At 38.1% G+C, this 16,894-nt stretch overlaps 1 pseudogene; it reads right to left on the reverse strand.

Annotated features, from left to right (window-relative positions):
* Positions 1–12,234, reverse strand: part of LOC132531266 (lethal(2) giant larvae protein homolog 1-like) — a 118,875-nt pseudogene extending 106,641 nt beyond the window's left edge.
* Positions 12,235–16,894: the final 4,660 nt, after the last annotated feature.

The following is a 16,894-nucleotide window of genomic DNA, read 5'->3' on the forward strand; positions in this document are numbered from 1 at the left end:
ATATATATATGTTTGATCTCTTTATAATACTATAAAGCCATGTATTCTTAAAAGTCTTAAAAGAATACAAACATCAACTAAATTTAACCGAAGTAGATATAACAATTTTTAAAATGCTTATCTCAAATGGTAAGTTTAGTATCTAGTTCTGGCTAGATACAATAAATAAATACAGTTATTGCATATCGGCTTCACCCTATGCGACATATAGTCATTGAGTACTTGGTTTGTCTTATTCACTTTCCTGTGCCCCATAGAAGCTTGCAAATTACCCCATTCCAGCTGTGTACCTGCAGGCAAACTGGTCACCCCTGAGTCCAGTTTCTTTAACAGTAAATGGGAATAATGGTGCCTACTCCATAGAGCAATGAGAATTAAGTGACACAATCTACTTAAAGCACAGCATATATTAAACATAGAATAAATGATGAGTGTTGGTTCTGGGCATCTCATATCAAGCATGATGACTATGGTTAACAATATTGCGTACCTGAAAGTTGCTAAGAGAGTAGACCTTAAAAGTTCTCACCATGCAAACAGGCAAAAATTGGTAACTATATGAGGTGGTGGATGTGTTAACGATCCTTCTGTGGTAATCATTTTGCATTATACACATAGATCATCACATTGTATACCTTAAACTTACACAATGTTTTATGTTGACTCTATCTCAATAAAGCCTGTAAGAGCGCAAAAGAAAAAAAAATAGAAAACTGATTGGCTAAGAATTAATGAATGTATCTCCTTAATACTAGAACAATTTTTTTCCCATTAACCAGCATAGGTTCCATGAAGTGAGACCCTGAATGTAAAAACTACTTTTATTCTTCAACTTCAGTTCTCTCAATTTCTCATGTTAGACATAAGGCGAATAAGGTGTCTAGTTGTTTATTAACTGTTTGAATGTTATCAGAGGATTTTTAAAAATAGCAATTTATTCTAATTTTAATACTCCCTGGATAATATTGAAATAAACCAGTATAATTTAGCCTTAGATAAAAGCATCACATGTTTGGAACATGAACCTAATTCTATCTTTTGTTGAGCTGCCCGATTTAGTAAGAGCATTTCAATAGTACTTCTTATAAATGTAGTGTGACTTAGAATACTGGAAGCTTCCCAGAATGTGAAAAAAGGAGAATAATTTATATTTAATTGGTCTAAACCTACCTTTCCTAGGTCAATAAGAAGAGAAACCAGCAGCATTAATCAAGATAAAATTATCAGCTGATTAATCAGTGTTCTAATTACTGCATAGTTCTTTACCTTTTCAGTTTTAATTACTAAACCTCATTGTCTTTTCCATATGGCTAATATGTATTCACAGTGTACTTTTTCTCCTACTGAAATCATTAGAACAAAAAATATACATTCTAAATATTAACCATCAAATGTAAGAAATTACTACTGCCTCTTAAGAATTTCCCCAAAAGGTATAAATAAGCTACTAGATTACTTAAGAAAAGAATGATAAATTCATGGATATTTAAATGGGCAATTATTTAACTCTGATTATGAAACTATGCTTTGTGAGACAGTACGTCTTGTCAGTCCTATTTCGTCAAGTGAATTTGTGTAAATTGTGTCTGAATCCAATTGCAGTTAAATATAAATTAGGAAAGTACATTGGAGATTTCAAAAAATATTTGTTTTGGGGAAGGCCTGAATATTTCTTTTTAGATGTGTTGACTTCACTGCATGGTTTCTCACCCTCAGCACTGGTAACATTTGGGCACCATAGTTCTCTGTCGTTGGTGGCTGTGCTCTGTAGGTTCTTGGCCTCTACCCACTAGATATCAGTAGCAACACCTCCTCAGCGGCCAACCACTGCTTTTTGACAAACAAAAACGTCTCCAGACATTGACAAATGTCCCCTGGGGGGGAAATAATCCCCCCACCCCTGTTGAGAACTACTGATTTTACTTTATGGCTACCATTAAAACACTTATTTGAAAACAGATATACTATGTAATAAGGCAGATGAGCAGAAATTTTCTATAGGTCAAGTATTTTTATGGAAAACTCTTTTGATGTAAAACTTTCCAGACACTTTGGATGATATAATGGTGATGATCACCACTCTGATAACAGCAATAAATAATGTTCACTGAGCACATCTATGTCAATCACTGTATGAAGGTATTTACATGCATTATTTTATTGAATCTTTAAAGTAGCTCTAAGAGGTTGGCGCACTTGTTACCTACTCCCTCTCATACAGAGTTGTGCAAGCTTAAACAGTGGTTAGGCTCACATGGTTAGGCCTTTCTCACCCTATTTGATAGGACATGATTCAAATAACTGTCCTTGAGGACCATTTTTCCATTTCCAAGGAGGTGAGGATTTATTTTTATTTTTGAAACAGTTTAGAATTTTGACTACATTTTCAATTGTGCCAATCTGTAATCTATTAAGGAAATTAGTGTGAAATATTTGGGTTTATTTAAATATTACATGAGGATTATCTTGAAATTCCAAGGTGGACTTCTCTTTGATTTTAACTAAAGACCGTTATGGGGATGATTGTAATGAAATGAGCATGTGATTATTTAATTACTATATAATTGAAAGATGGTTTTCTCTGAAATGAAAAATATTTTCTCAGCAAGTTTTCCTCCCTTCTTTTCTCCCTTTCTCCCTCTATTCTTCACTTCCTTCTTTCCTTCTCTCCCTCTTTCCTTGCTTTTCTATTCTTTATAAGAGACTGTGTTGTCTCCATTATGCATTATGTATGCTTGAAATGGGGAAACCATTGTAACTAAATGACTTGAGCACTAATTAATTTTATTTGCATGGTCCTAATGCACAAATGTGAATACTGATGTGGCAAAGACTTAATTGTATTTTTTAGCTACTTCATTCAGTTCTAAGTATTTTCCCCACCTATGTAGGTTTAACCTTCTACTTCTACTAAATATTAAAACTGTTTCTAATTTTAGATTTGGGCTTATATGACATATAAGTCTAATGTGTCATTCCTAGACTTTCAATTACTTTTAACTCCTCTTTTCAGAAAGGTGTATTTGGAAAGTTGGACTGAACGTGCATGACTGCCTCTCTGGTTACTTATTCCAGAATTAGAGCCTGTTCTAAGGCATGTGATCTGTACAGGGCTTTTAAATGACGGTAGTAAACCTCTGTATCTGTAGTGATTCAACTGTGAAATCCTCCTTATTACCTTTTAAGTACATCATAATAAAAATACTTATTGCTTATCATTCTTTGTGGGGGAAAAGAATATTTGCAAAGCAAAGAGGTAAATGAAACTATCATTTTTACATGGTGGTACAGGGATTTTTTTTTAAGCCATACTCAATTTAGTGTATATAATGTTCTGTGTTCTTTAAGCATAATACTATTGAGAAATAAATTGGCATAATGTTTAAATTATAAGAGGAAAACAGATTTGGAATGAAAATCATTTGCTGAGCATAATGGTAGACCAGGCCGGTTACCTCAGTCCTTCGTTATGATGAATTAAAATGCTGTTCCCTGAAATCGTTTGTCACGTTCAGCATGTTTTGCAGGTGTCTGCTTTGCCATTTTTGACCAGGATCTTGAATAAAATGTTAGGCTGGGCAAACACAGCATGGAGAACAATTGGATGTTACAGGTACATGGAGTCTTTATATATTATAGTACCACTACTCATCACAGATCATGTTTCCATAACACTTCAGTAAATATATTTAAGAAACCAGGGGAAAAAAAAGAAAAAAATACGGACACCCAACGAAAAAAATTATCAAAGAACAAGAGCTGACAATTCACAAAAGAAGACATTTAAATTTAAGGAAAGGATGCTTAGTCCTATTGGTAAGCAAAATATTGCAGAGTAAACCACAATGAGTACCACAGTTTTGATAAATTAACAGAAACATTTAAAACAGTAGTAACCCAACACTGGGATTCACTTTAGTTATAACTTTCCTGGAGGGCAGTAAGTTGGGCAATATGTATAGTAATGTAAATTTTCAAATGTAAATTTATTTTAATTCAGATATTTAATTTTTTAGGAATTTTTCATAAATATAAACATGCACACATAGATGTGAACAAATATTTAACTGTAAGATTTTAACTATTGTATATTATTATTTTTTTAACCTTAAAAAATTTTTTTTTAATTTATTTATTTATGGCTGCGTCGGGTCTTCGCCGCTGCGCGCAGACTTTCTCCAGTTGCAACGAGCGGGGGCGACTCTTCCTTGCAGAGCGTGGGCTTCTCACTGTGGTGGCTTCTCTTGTTGCGGAGCGTGGGCTCTAGGCGTGCGGGCTCAGCAGCTGTGGCTCGTGGGCTCTAGAGCACAGGCTCAGCTGTTGTGGCGCACGGGCCCAGTTGCTCCGTGGCATGTGGGATCCTCCCGGACCAGGGCTTGAACCCGTGTCCCCTGCATTGGCAGGCGGACTCCCAACCACCAGGGAAGTCCCTATTGTATATTATTTATATTAGCAAAACTATTTTAATTAGAATATTACCACTCTAATAGTGATTAATAGACCTTAGGTATTGATTATCAATGGCTACTGACATCAGTTAAAAGACAGGCAGTCTAATATTATGTACCACCTGATGGCAGCTCACCATGCCACCTATGAAATAGTATTACCAAAACATGGAACCTGAATCTGAGCAGAATTCTAAGTTCCTATATCTAGGAAATATAGTTGATAGAGGTGCATGTTAAATGACCCGATGATGTCGCAGTCAGCAAAATCCAAGACACAAGAAATACTCTAGATCCATTGATGAATTTTTTCTTCTTTCTCCCCAACAAATAAGTTGCAAGGGAATTAAAAAAAACAGATGGAAAGGAATCTATTGATTAAAAGAGGTTTATTGATCATTTGCCATATGTGGACCTTATTTGGACGTTGATTTGAGCAATTAGGAGAGGCAGTAGGGGGAGAAAGAGGGAAGGAGGGAATATCAAGGGTTTTTGAGCATTGCTTGGGTGTTTGATGATATGAAAGAATTACTGTTAATTTTTTGAGGTGTGATAATGGTATTGTGGTTATGTTTTTTAAAAAGTTCTTATCTTTTAAAAGTAAAGTGGGGAATGGGTGAGGGTATAGAAGAAATAAGACTGACCCATGAGCTGATAATGGTTGAAGCTGGGTCATGGGTACATGGTGGTTCAATATATCAACCTTGCTTAAAAACAACAACAACCCTAAATGTTTAACAGTATGGCTTCAATTAAATAATTTATGGTATACCCAGGAAATAAAATAATAGGCAGCCATAAAAATGATCTTTATAGTATATATTATGTAGAATGTTTAAGAATATTCAGGCCTTCAAAATGTCCATAAAATATTAAGAAATGTAAAAAGGTTACAGAGCGACACGCAGAGAATTATCCCATTCAAATTACTAGAGTGGAAATAAAGATCTGCAAATTAACAATAACCATCTCTGCGTAAGAGGATTATGGGTGATTTTAATTTTCTTCTTTGTGCTTTTTTAATGTATTTTAAAAATTACTGTAATATGCATATATTTGGTTATCAGGTTTGTAATTTTATTAAAAATGAGGGAAAAAATATACTTTGGAAAACTATTCTCCATAAATGATGAAAACAGAAATTTTGTGTAAGTTTTTAAAAATGTAAGCCAAGCACTATTTTATGGTTATATTATAAAATAATGTATTACTATCACTTGGCTGGGAGAAGTCAAGGAAAATTAGTTTTGTTATTTATATCTTGTTTAAGAAAGCAGTGAAGTATAGAATTTTTTTTCTTTTTCATGAGAAAAGGTCAAGGAGAAAGTCTAACATATATAGAATACCTGGATTAATCTATAAAAATCATTCTTGCAATCCTCAATACAAACTTTTGAGGTTTACTTCTATGTGTTTTTTAGGTGAGGAAACAGAGAGCTAAAGTTTGTAATTTCCTGCGCTGGGAGTGAACACAGCTTCCAGTAGACCTGCCTAGTGGTGTGGAAATCTGACCATTTTGTTAGGATGTATATTTCCTCAGGCTCAAAAAAAAAATCATACAATCTATTCTTTTGATACTTACTATTCCAGTTTCCAAGATATTCTCATCAAAGGGATTAAAGTAAAGTTTGAAACTGAACATTTCTTTGGTTTAGAAAAAATTGAAGTGGTAAGAAATAGCTAAATCCACAGTGTTGCCTGATAAATAATGTGATCCCATCCCTTTCCGCTTGAATTTCCAGGATAGGTGTATCTCTGAGTGAGGTCAGGTGTGCACAGGACATTTGAAGGGGCTAAGGCTCACCTAGCTCTATACTCTTATCCATGTAATACCACAGATTCTTTGATGCCACCGTTTAAGACACTTTTATCAAGTAGGGTTGTCTTTGTTTTTGTTTTTGTTTTCACTTTTTAAAGGGATACCCATTAAGGTGCCTGTAGTAAGGTATACGGAGTGGAATCTGCTAACTGATGAGAAGTTAACTGGTTGTTTTTAACTGGCTGTCAAAGGGAGGGTTCAGAAAGGAAGAGTGCAGAGTACCTAACATGGGGATGGTGACTTCTCCCTGTTGGCACATTCTTCTTCTCTCTCTACAAGCCTTTGTTGAGCACCTGCTATGTTCCAGGCTATCACCTGGATAAAGAGTCTCGGAGTACATCTTTGAGTATTTTCAAATAAGATAGACTTTAAAACGTTTTATGTGGCTATAGATATAGTGTTAAGTTCAGTCAAGATTAGTTATTGGTGCACTGGGCCCTTACATACTTTTAATGGACTAGTGCTTACTCATCTGTGAATTAAAAGAGAGTAAGAAATGAAAACACAGGCACAAGTAATCTATTCAGAACAAAAAAAGCCACAGCTTTTCCTCCCAATCCCTGGGGGGGGAGGGGTACCTGTACATGCACACACATTTTATATATATTACATGTATATATTCCTATAAAATATTAATATATTTTAATCTGGACTTTTTTGGAATACATTAAATATGGAAATCTTGGCACTTCATACCAATGTGCTTCACAGACAGAATCACAGTATTTATGTAGGAGAGTGTCATAGCATACTGGCAGTGCATGTTAGTTTTGCTTCTAAAGTATATTAACCAAGATATTATCTTGATTATTATGACCCTTCACAGAGATCTCTCTTTAATTATAGTCTTTATCTCAATATAAGGGTAATCTCTTCACCAATCAGTTTACTTATTCCTATCCTAATAATTCTATAAAAATAATGTGAAAATGGCATCTCCTCACTTTATAGATTAAAAAAAATGGGTAATTGTTCTTAATATTATGGAGAAATTTATATCTCTCGTAATTCAGGACTTCAGGTAGGAGTCTCCATTTGAGAAACTCAAGTAGCGAATCTATTGTATGTTTTTGCATTTTCTGAAAATTATGTTTTGTGTCCACTCTTAAGTTACTTTCCTTTTCTAATTGCATGCATTATTTTAGTTTTCTAAATACAGCAGCTATTGAGTTTTTCTGTACTCATGTATAGAATATGTAAGATTAATGCATAATTAGAGCCATTGCTATATCTGCACTTTCGGCAGTTCTGTGACCTTCATGTTTTTGTTTCTTAGCTTAAATCTTAGATCTCAGAAATAACTCTTTTTTTCTGAATTTACACAGAAAGCAGAGAATTGATTTGAACTACTCTATGTTTTAAAATGTTTTGAACCTTGATGAAACGGATAGGAGCTTCTGCTCTATTAGGGTTGATAAGAATCACGTGCATTGCATTAACTTTCCTTTGGTATTTCCATACAAACTCTCCTCGTATGTCACATTAATTATGAGCATATACATTTCATACACTGGGGAAAAAAATCAGAGCTGACGATTAGCTTGGTGCTTCAGGGTTTTTTTTTTTTCTGAATTGAATTGAATTCTGGTCTTATTTGACTTCATATTGCAGCCCATTTTGCTGGCATGTATTAAATGTGTAGTGTTCTATTTATTGCAATTGAGGATCTTGTTTTATGATCATTTTTCTGACCACTTAAGATAGAACATGAGGACTTATAAGTACTGCAAACACACTGGTCATTGAACATATCAATGAGTAAAAGGTGAGTGGGTTGGTGATAAATGAGAGAGAAGTACCTTTGTTTCAATATTTATTGAGGATTGTTTTTAATGAAGTGTTCTGTCTAGAGTGGAATTACTGCTCTTTGTCTCCCTCTTCATAATCTCTTTAGTGGGTCAAGTTGCTGTCTGTAGCTGTATCTTCATTATTTAGAGATCTTGGGAAAGGGTGAAAGCCTCACCTTAGTTATCAACTAAGTATTGTATTGGTGTTTTCCGTGAGTGTGTCAGAGTAGAAATCCACTACTGTGCCACAGGGAGGGAAAGCTTTGCAGTGCACTTCTTTATAGATTTGTGAAACCTTAGTCTAATGGATATAAATCTAGGAAATATATATCTATGATGGGTTTTGGAAAGTACAGTTTTGGCATCATATGCCATGGTTTCTATGTTGGAAAAAGGAAGAATATTGAATTGTGCCAAATCTCCAAATGCTCTCTCTTTCTCTGCAGTGAAACCTTGCTGCATGGGATGGCTTTTAGACAGGGAGAGCCTCAGAGTGTCTGTATCAGGCCTGAACAGGGGAGAGTGGGGGTTTGTGTTGACAGTTCTAGCTTCTGCAGATTATGCCAACTTAATAAAAACAAAAACTATCACGCATTTAAGACTTCATCACTGAAAACACTACTATTAAAATAGTAACTGAATTTGCACCATTCCAACTTGATTTTTCAAAGTGATTTCACATCATTATCTCATGTTATCCTCTCAACAACTCTGTGAGATAGATAACCCAGGTCTGATGGGTTTGTCTTACATTCTTGATTATTCCTTGTTACACTTGTCTTTTTATCCTCTTCCTTTCTACAGGACTTTCATATCTATATATAAAAATGCTTAACTCTTTAAGCAAGCAAATAAAACATCAACCCGTCCTTCAATGACATCTGCCTTTATTTTCCAGTATTGCCACTACCATCTGCTCTGTCTCTCCTTTCCCCCTCTAGAGCCAAGTGTCAGGAAGGGGGGACTCACTGTCTAAATATCCTTTCTTCCATTCTCTTCTCTGAATTTCTCAAAGTCCTATTGTGAATTGTTTTCAGCATTTGGCACTGAGAACTGTTCCTTCCTTCTTCCAGCTCTCTCCTATCTTGTGCCTCTGCTCCTACCCTCTCAGGGAGCTCCTGATCAAACCTAATTTGAGGGCTCTTCATCCCAATCTGCATTTCCATCCCAGCCTCTCTTATACATGTACCAACTTTTGTATATATATGTATATTTTCAACATACACAAAATTGAACCAATTTTCAATGTGTTCAAGTCTGTTTCTTTTTAAAAATCTACTTCTGACTTTGCTTAAAGAATTGATGGCCACTGTCTTTGCTCATGGCAGAATTCTGGGTCAAGTTTAGGACCCTTCTCAGCTTCCGACACCCTCATTTTTCAACAACATATATTTTGTTAATTCGACCCACTTAAAATTCTGTCAATTACAATTTATTAATTTTTTAAAAAAATTTCACCTGTGTTCCCTCCCTTCATCCGCACTGACACCGTGTTATTATAGAGTCTCACCCTGCATTAGTGCGACTACCACCCCAGCCAGTATCCCTGCTTCTAACTGTGCTTCTTTCTAAATATCTATACTCCTGCCAGAGTGTGTTTTTAATATTTACTTACTTAAAACCCACCTATTTTTTTAACCACCTTTCAGTGCAGTGTTCGTACTCTTTAATATATCACACGAGATCCTTTTTGATCCATTTCAGCCTCCCTTTTCAAATCTAACTTTTTCTACACTTCCCCTGCATCTTACTCTGTGACTGCAAGGAACCACTTACAATTCTTAGGATGCTCGGTGGCCTCAGGCATCCTTGCCTGAAATGTCCTCTGTACTGGGTTGAATAGTATCTCCCCCCACCTCCCCCGCCCGCCCATTCGTGTTCACCAGGAATCTCAGGATGTTACCTTATTAGGAAATAAGATCTTTGCAGATGTAATTAGTTACAGTGGATTCATACTGCATTAGAGTGGGCCCCTAAATGCAATATGACTGACGTCCTTACAAGAAAAAGAGAGAAACACAGTGGAGAAGACCTTCCGAAGACAGAGGCAGAGATTGGAGTGATACATCTACAAGGCAGGGAACGCCAAAGATTGCTGCAACACCGGAAGCTAAGAGGGAGGCATGGGATGGTTTCTCCCTCTTGGCCTACGGAAAGAACCAACCCTGCCAACAGCTTGATTTCAGACTGCCTAGCCTCCAGCACTGTCATTTTAAGCTAACCAGTTTATGGTAATTTGTTAGGAAAGCCCTAGGAAACTAATTTACCCTCTACCAACTCACCCCCAATTGTCGTAGCCCTCAGGACCTCCCAAGTGTGGGCAAGGGCTCCACCTCTGGGCACCCGGTGGTCCTCTGTTCTGTCGCTGTGCTGGAGCCATCAGCCAGTGAGCTCCTTGAGGGCAACGCACCAGCCTTTGTCCTCTGTCTCTAGCACCCAGCACAGTGCCTGGCATAGAACAGGACAGGATTTTTATGGGTGAATTAAATCACCAAAATGACAGATTTCTGATATGGGTTATCACGCATTCCTTTTAACCCTTTAATTTTGTTTGCTGCGTTGTGTGTTCAGTGGAAGACTTAACTGAAGTATTCAGATGTGTTTGCCATTTTGACTTTTCTTTTGAGTGACCCTAATGAATAGCTGGTTGTACTTTAGACACCAAGTTCTGCCGTCAGTGGGAAAATCCCATGTAGCTGGTGGTTAATATTTCAGCAGAGGTGAGTTTTTCTGGTTGGTAGCTGGCTTCTTTAGGAAGAGGGAGCTGGCCCATTGGCAGTGGGATGGAAGAGGTTGAAATGTGGAGAGGGGCTGGGTGCCTCGGTGATGGGGGGTAGGCAGGGACTAGAATGTTAAAGTGAAACTTGGGGCCATATAGGGTTTTTGTTGCTGTTGTCCAGAGTAACTGAATGAGAATAGTGGCAGCAGTGACCTATAATAAGTTCTTGGAAGTTGGGGACCTTCTTACTCTAACTAGTTCCATTTCTGTGCCCGCCTCCCCATCTCTAAACACTTCCCATCCACCTACAGAAAGTTGAATTGTATCTGCTGCTTCTGAAAGTTCCTCAAATACCCCAATTTTCTTTCTCATGATTGCCCAATCTTTGCTGAGTATGATTTCATTCTTCTCTTATAGGTGACTAGAAGGAAAAGATAAGAGATGAAAATGATTTTTTTCTCTATCACCAAGTCCATTCCCTTTTGATTCATCAAAAGACAAAATGAATTCCAAAAAGCTTAATGGATTTGATAGCTGCATTGCACATCTAGAAAAATTTATCCTACCAAAAAAAAAAAAAATTCCCATCAATTATTTGGTTAACTGATGAGAAATTAAAGGCCAAGTTTGGAAATTGTTCAAGTTTTCTATGAATATTCATAAATAATTAACTTGCATCTCAATTTAGAACCTAACAACAGTTCATTTCAAATTTTTTTTTTTTTTTTTTTAATATCTGAGTTAATTATATGCTGAGATCTGGTTGCTGGGTCTTCCCTCCTAGTGGTGACTGAAAAACTGCAGTCTGTGAAAATAACCCTTTGCTTCTGTGGCTTTTACCATGTTGTTGTGTACTTGAAGGAAGACGCGAAATCATGCTGTTTGAAGGCCAACTGGCTTCCTAAGGGGGGTGTTTTCTCCCCTCCCCTTCTCCCAGTCTTTTCTCTAGGCCCTATATGTCTTTGAGACTGAATTCCTTTCCTCCACACTTTTTACTAAAAGGGCAAAAAACAGTGTGTAAGAAAAAGAGACAAGAAAAAAGGAATCTGCCCCAAAGTAAATGGTGAAAAGCTAAATTGCTAGTCGTCCTGGGATTTAAGCCCCTTGTGAGAGGTACAGCGATTGCAAACCCCTCACGGTGAAAAACACCAGGGAGAACTAAGCCTAACCGGGTAAAGGACCTCGGTACTTTGTGAAACGCTGCTGCAGAGAAGAGTAATCAGAGACCTGGGCTGTTAGCACGAGGGAGGCCATTCGGGGACTGCCCCTTTTGTCTCTTCGCCTTGTACGGGCTGGCGGATGGAATAATTGTGGACAAAGGGTCCACGGAGGGCGGAGGGTAGGGTATGAACTCTTCAGGCAGCTGCTTTCAGCTTTATTTACCGTGCCATCTTTCAGCCGAAGCCTCCTGTCCAGTTCCGAGCCTCGTCTGGGGCGCTGACTGCGGGGTAACACTGCCATCTAGTGGCCACGTCGCCCCTGTGAGCCGGCTTCCTGTGCCCTCTGGCTGGCTCTGTCGCTCCCCCTCTTTCTATCGCTCCCTTTCTCTCTTGCTCTCTCTCTCTTTTTTAAAAAAGGTTTTTATCCCATCAAGAAAAAAAAAAAAACAACAAAACAACCTGGCTCTTGGAAAACAACCAACTCTGTTGGAACTCAGAGATAATAATCAGTTTCTCTGGGCCTGTGAAATTGGCTCATTAAGCGTGCTTTTTAACAGAAAATATTGGAAGCGATTAAGTCTGCTTTACTGAGTGGGCATGAAATGGCCAACCTTCGGCCACCCACAGCTCGTAGGTGCCTGGCGCCGTTTTATGCATGCAGCGTAATGTCTTTACTTGAAGTGCTGTTTATTCATCACCTGCTTATTTATCTCTTTGCATTTGGCAGGCGCATCGATCAATGTTAAACTGTCACACAAGGTTATTTTTCTTTTACGTAACAGTATAGGCCTAAGGTAGTGGCATATTAAAAGTAATAACTTTCTAACTTGTAGCTCAAGATGACAGCCCCATTTTTACCGAATATATTACAGCAAGGAATTTCTCATTCAGTTCTCCCTCGCCCTCCCTCCCTCCGTTCCACTAGTACTCAGCTCTTCCAAGGTCAAAGGCTTCATTCTGCCTTGCTCCCCTCCCACTTTGCATACCACTCGGTGTCCCCTTCACCTCCAGTTATCTCGCTCTTTTAGGCTGATAAGCCCACAGAGAACATTCTGTCCACAGGGAATACACATCTTGCTTGTCCTTCTTTATGATGACATTTCTGCCTTTGCAGAAAGAAATGGTAGCCGGGCAAGCTCTGGAGAAGAAGCAAACAAGCTTCTTCATATGGAGGCAAAGGTTGTGATGGTCGTCTCTTTCCATGTCCACAGCCATCTTGGTAAATGTGGTAGAATGTTGCTGCTTTTTATTTTCCTTTAGAGTTATAACAGGCAACAACAGAAACCACAGGCCCATGGAAAAATAGAATTAAAAAACATCTGAAAGCAACTAGCGTTGCTTTGAAGCAACTGGGGTTCATTTGGGGCTTTTAAGTTGAGTTGTTTTCCCCTCCTTTCTTTGGTTTTAGCTTGGTTTGTGTTGCTTTCAAACTCCACCCAGTTTATGACGCCTAGTTTCTTGGCAATAGGCCAAGCTGGCTTTCTTTGTACAAACAGGTTTTCTTTTTCTTTCTTTCATTTCTTTTTTTACCCCCTCTAGTCCAAGCTAAAAATGCCTACAGATAGAATATCAGATCTTTTTAGTATCAAATTTCAAAGTGGCCCTTAGAATTCCTTCCTGCCCTTGATCTCTCCGTTTGGATTTCAGCTCAGACTTGGATTCTGTTGCTAAATATGCCTTGGACCCTGGCTTTCTGATGCAGTGCTTTGAGAATCTTGCGTACACAGGAATTAAATATCGTACTATAGTGGGCATCGTTGCACAACTACTCCTGTGGTACAACATGCCACACCCATTCTGATCTATTGTGCCTCAAAATAGTTCATCGAGGAAGTATGAGGAGGGACGTGCAAGTGGGTAAGAAACTCTGGTCCCACAGACTACTGAAGCATGCGCTTGAGAGGCTGACAAGCTTAGCACTGAATGTGACCCACCTTGCGAATTTCCTGAGGCATTTCTGTGCGAGAAGATGGTGGGATTCTGATCTATGGTGATCTGTTTTATCATGGGTAGCACAGCCCCAGAAAAAAAGCATGCCCATTAAAAAAAATGCAGCCCAGCCTGTGTCTGTGCTCTTACGATCAATATTTGCATTAAAGTGGTTTAAATGTATGTGGCTCTGAGGCTGTCCATTCTTTCAGCCTGACCTGCTGCATTGATTAGGGCTAGTGTTAGAGGGGGAAAGAGCAAATCAGGCGAGGAAAAGAATTAAACGGAAAAACAGAAGAAAATGAAAGCTGTTTCTGTGGGTGCTGTAGGAGATACTTCCAGCCATTCATGGATGCCATATTTGCTCCGCAGCCCACTCTGCTGGAGAATACGCCCACTCTTTTCATCTTTCTCATAGGGCTTTTTTGTCTTTCAAAAACCAACAACAGGAATTCTGGGTGCCTCTAAGATGGGGCAACTCAGTGGCTAGTGATTAACAGCCAGGTGTGGCCAAGGCTAATACCTGGATTTAGCTACTTGTCTTGCATCCTTTCTTTTTGCCTCCACAGTCCTATTTGTGAGCTCAGTTTGCTCGGCTAAAATCTCATTAATACCAATTACAACCACTACTTTGTATCAGATATTGCTAAGTTCTTTGCAGACATGATCTAAGTTGATTCTCTAAAGCAGCCTGTGCAGAGGTCTTTCTGATCCCATTTTTCACCTTTGGCATCTAAGGAGGAATTGTAGCTAGTCTGAAGTTAAACCACCAGTAAAAGGCAGTAACTCTTCAAATCCAGATCTCTGTTTCTAAAGCGCAGACTCTTAACTGTCACGCTAGGTAATGTTGTGTTTTGGGGAATTGTCTCTGTTGGGGTAGTTGATCAGATTAAACATCACGAGTAACACTGGTCTGTGTATGAAGAGATATAATGCCCACGTTATAATACTGGAGTCCATTGTTGTATCACCACAGACACTTTCAGTTACTTGGAGCACAAAATGTTTTCAGTGGAGACATGGATGGAATGTGGCCTTTTAGAGAAGACAAGACAGTCACAGGAGCAGAGCTATACCACACGTTAGTACTTTATTCCCCTTCTGCCATGGCAAAGAAATGGCCCAAATATTTCTTGCTGGGTGAAGCAGTCTCAAGGAAATCTAAAATTTTCTCAGATGAACCACTTTACAAAGCTCTTTGGTGAGTTAACTGGACTCTGGAGTATAAGGATTCTAAGGCACTAGAATAATACTTTTTCATAGGATACTGAAGAATTATGTGTGAAGTAACTGCTATGGAGAACTGTGCTGGGTAAGATGACATACTTCTTAATATCTAAGAACTGATTATGTAGTAAAGGATAAAAAGCAGACAGTGAAATAGTTAAATTCCTTCACCAGACAGGGTATGATCTTATGTGACCTGTATGTGATAATGAGTCCCATGGAAAGGAAATTTAGGAGGAATGTGGAAAATGGCGAGAGTATTGAGAGGGGGAGTGTTTGGAGAAGCTCTTGTAGAGTTGGACCTGAAGATGGATGGAAAGAACATAAACTGGGGGATAGAAGACATTCAGACTGGAGAAATTTATGTGTATAGTTCGGAATTTGGAAGGAATGTCCTTGCTAAAGCTAATGGTAGCATGCAGTGGGTGGTTGGAAGGGGTTGGGTAGACCACAAAGACCTTGAAGGTCAAGATTGGACAGTTGAAACTGTCTTGCATTGTGTCCTCTTTTATTGTCTTGGGGAATCAAACAAATTTGTCTGGTGAAATTACAGCTTGGAAATTTGACCTACTTAGGGCCTTGCTTGGAGCATTGGAGTTTCAAACAAGCCCTTCACTCTAAAGGAAGAATCTCTTGATACTTCCATTTTCTCAAGGATGAAAAGAAATTAAAAGTAACACATGTGAAGATTTGACTTCTGAGGCTAACTTGAAGTAGGAGAATTACCTCAAGAGAGAAATAAAAAGGTGAAAGCAATTTTCCAAATCTGAAATATTAAGAGCAACATGTTGACAAGTTTGCTTTTTGCCAAAGCTGGTGCGTGAAAATCCAGCTTATCAGAGAGAGAAATTTGTGTGCAATAATCATTCACATTAGAAAAGGGTTTTCTATAAGATTCCTTTAAATAGAAGTCCCTTTGTTCATTTTAAATGTGCTTTGATTTACTAACCTAAACACAGGACACCCCCACACCGAAAAAAGAAAGAAACCTCCCAAAACAATCCCACAAACAAAGAACCTGCTTTATAAATAGCTTTTAAGGAAATCATCTCCTGTCTACTAGTTCATAAAGCAAGGTACATACTTACAGGTTGCTGCCACATCTTAGATTGAGTTGGGTAATAATGCCAATGCATTATAAAACAGCAGGTAAATTTCTGATTTTAGGAATGTTCTACGTGCTTGGAAAAATATGTTCCACAGGAATCTAGTTATATGTGTAAAAAAATCGGGTTTGAAATAACAGAATAACATCACTGAGTGCTTTAGGATGAAGTTCTATGTAGGTCGATTTAGGGAACTACCTTTGGCTTACATTGTCTCACTTTGAATGAGTTCCTTTGCTTATCTCTCTCTTTCTGGTTCTTCACTAAAGAATGAAGTCTTGTACCCTAGATCAGTGGTTCTCAAAGGGCAGTTCTCAGAAAAGCCGCCTCAGCATGACGTGAAAACTTGTTAGAGATGCAAATTCTTGGACCTCATCCCTGAACAACTGAATCAGAAACTTGGGGTGAGCCCAGCGGGCTGTGTTTTGTAAGAAGTCCTCTGGGTAATTCTGATACATGCTGAATTTGAGAACCACCGTCTTTCTTATTTCCTAAAATGCATCTTCTTATGCTAGCAGTTAAATCCTTTTGATTTACAACAAAGATGTTTCATTTCCACACAAATAATTTCAAAGTATTTCGCTTGTATGGTTCTCTCTGCGTAGTTCTGTCTTTTCCTTCTGATGGTACCTGCAGCGTCTCCTGCTCTCCCAAAGTTTTACTCTCTGGCTTTATTTAATCCCACTTATGGGGGGGCTC

Source organism: Lagenorhynchus albirostris, chromosome 13 (assembly GCF_949774975.1).
Source record: "Lagenorhynchus albirostris chromosome 13, mLagAlb1.1, whole genome shotgun sequence".
Classification (NCBI taxonomy): Eukaryota; Metazoa; Chordata; class Mammalia; order Artiodactyla; family Delphinidae; genus Lagenorhynchus; species Lagenorhynchus albirostris.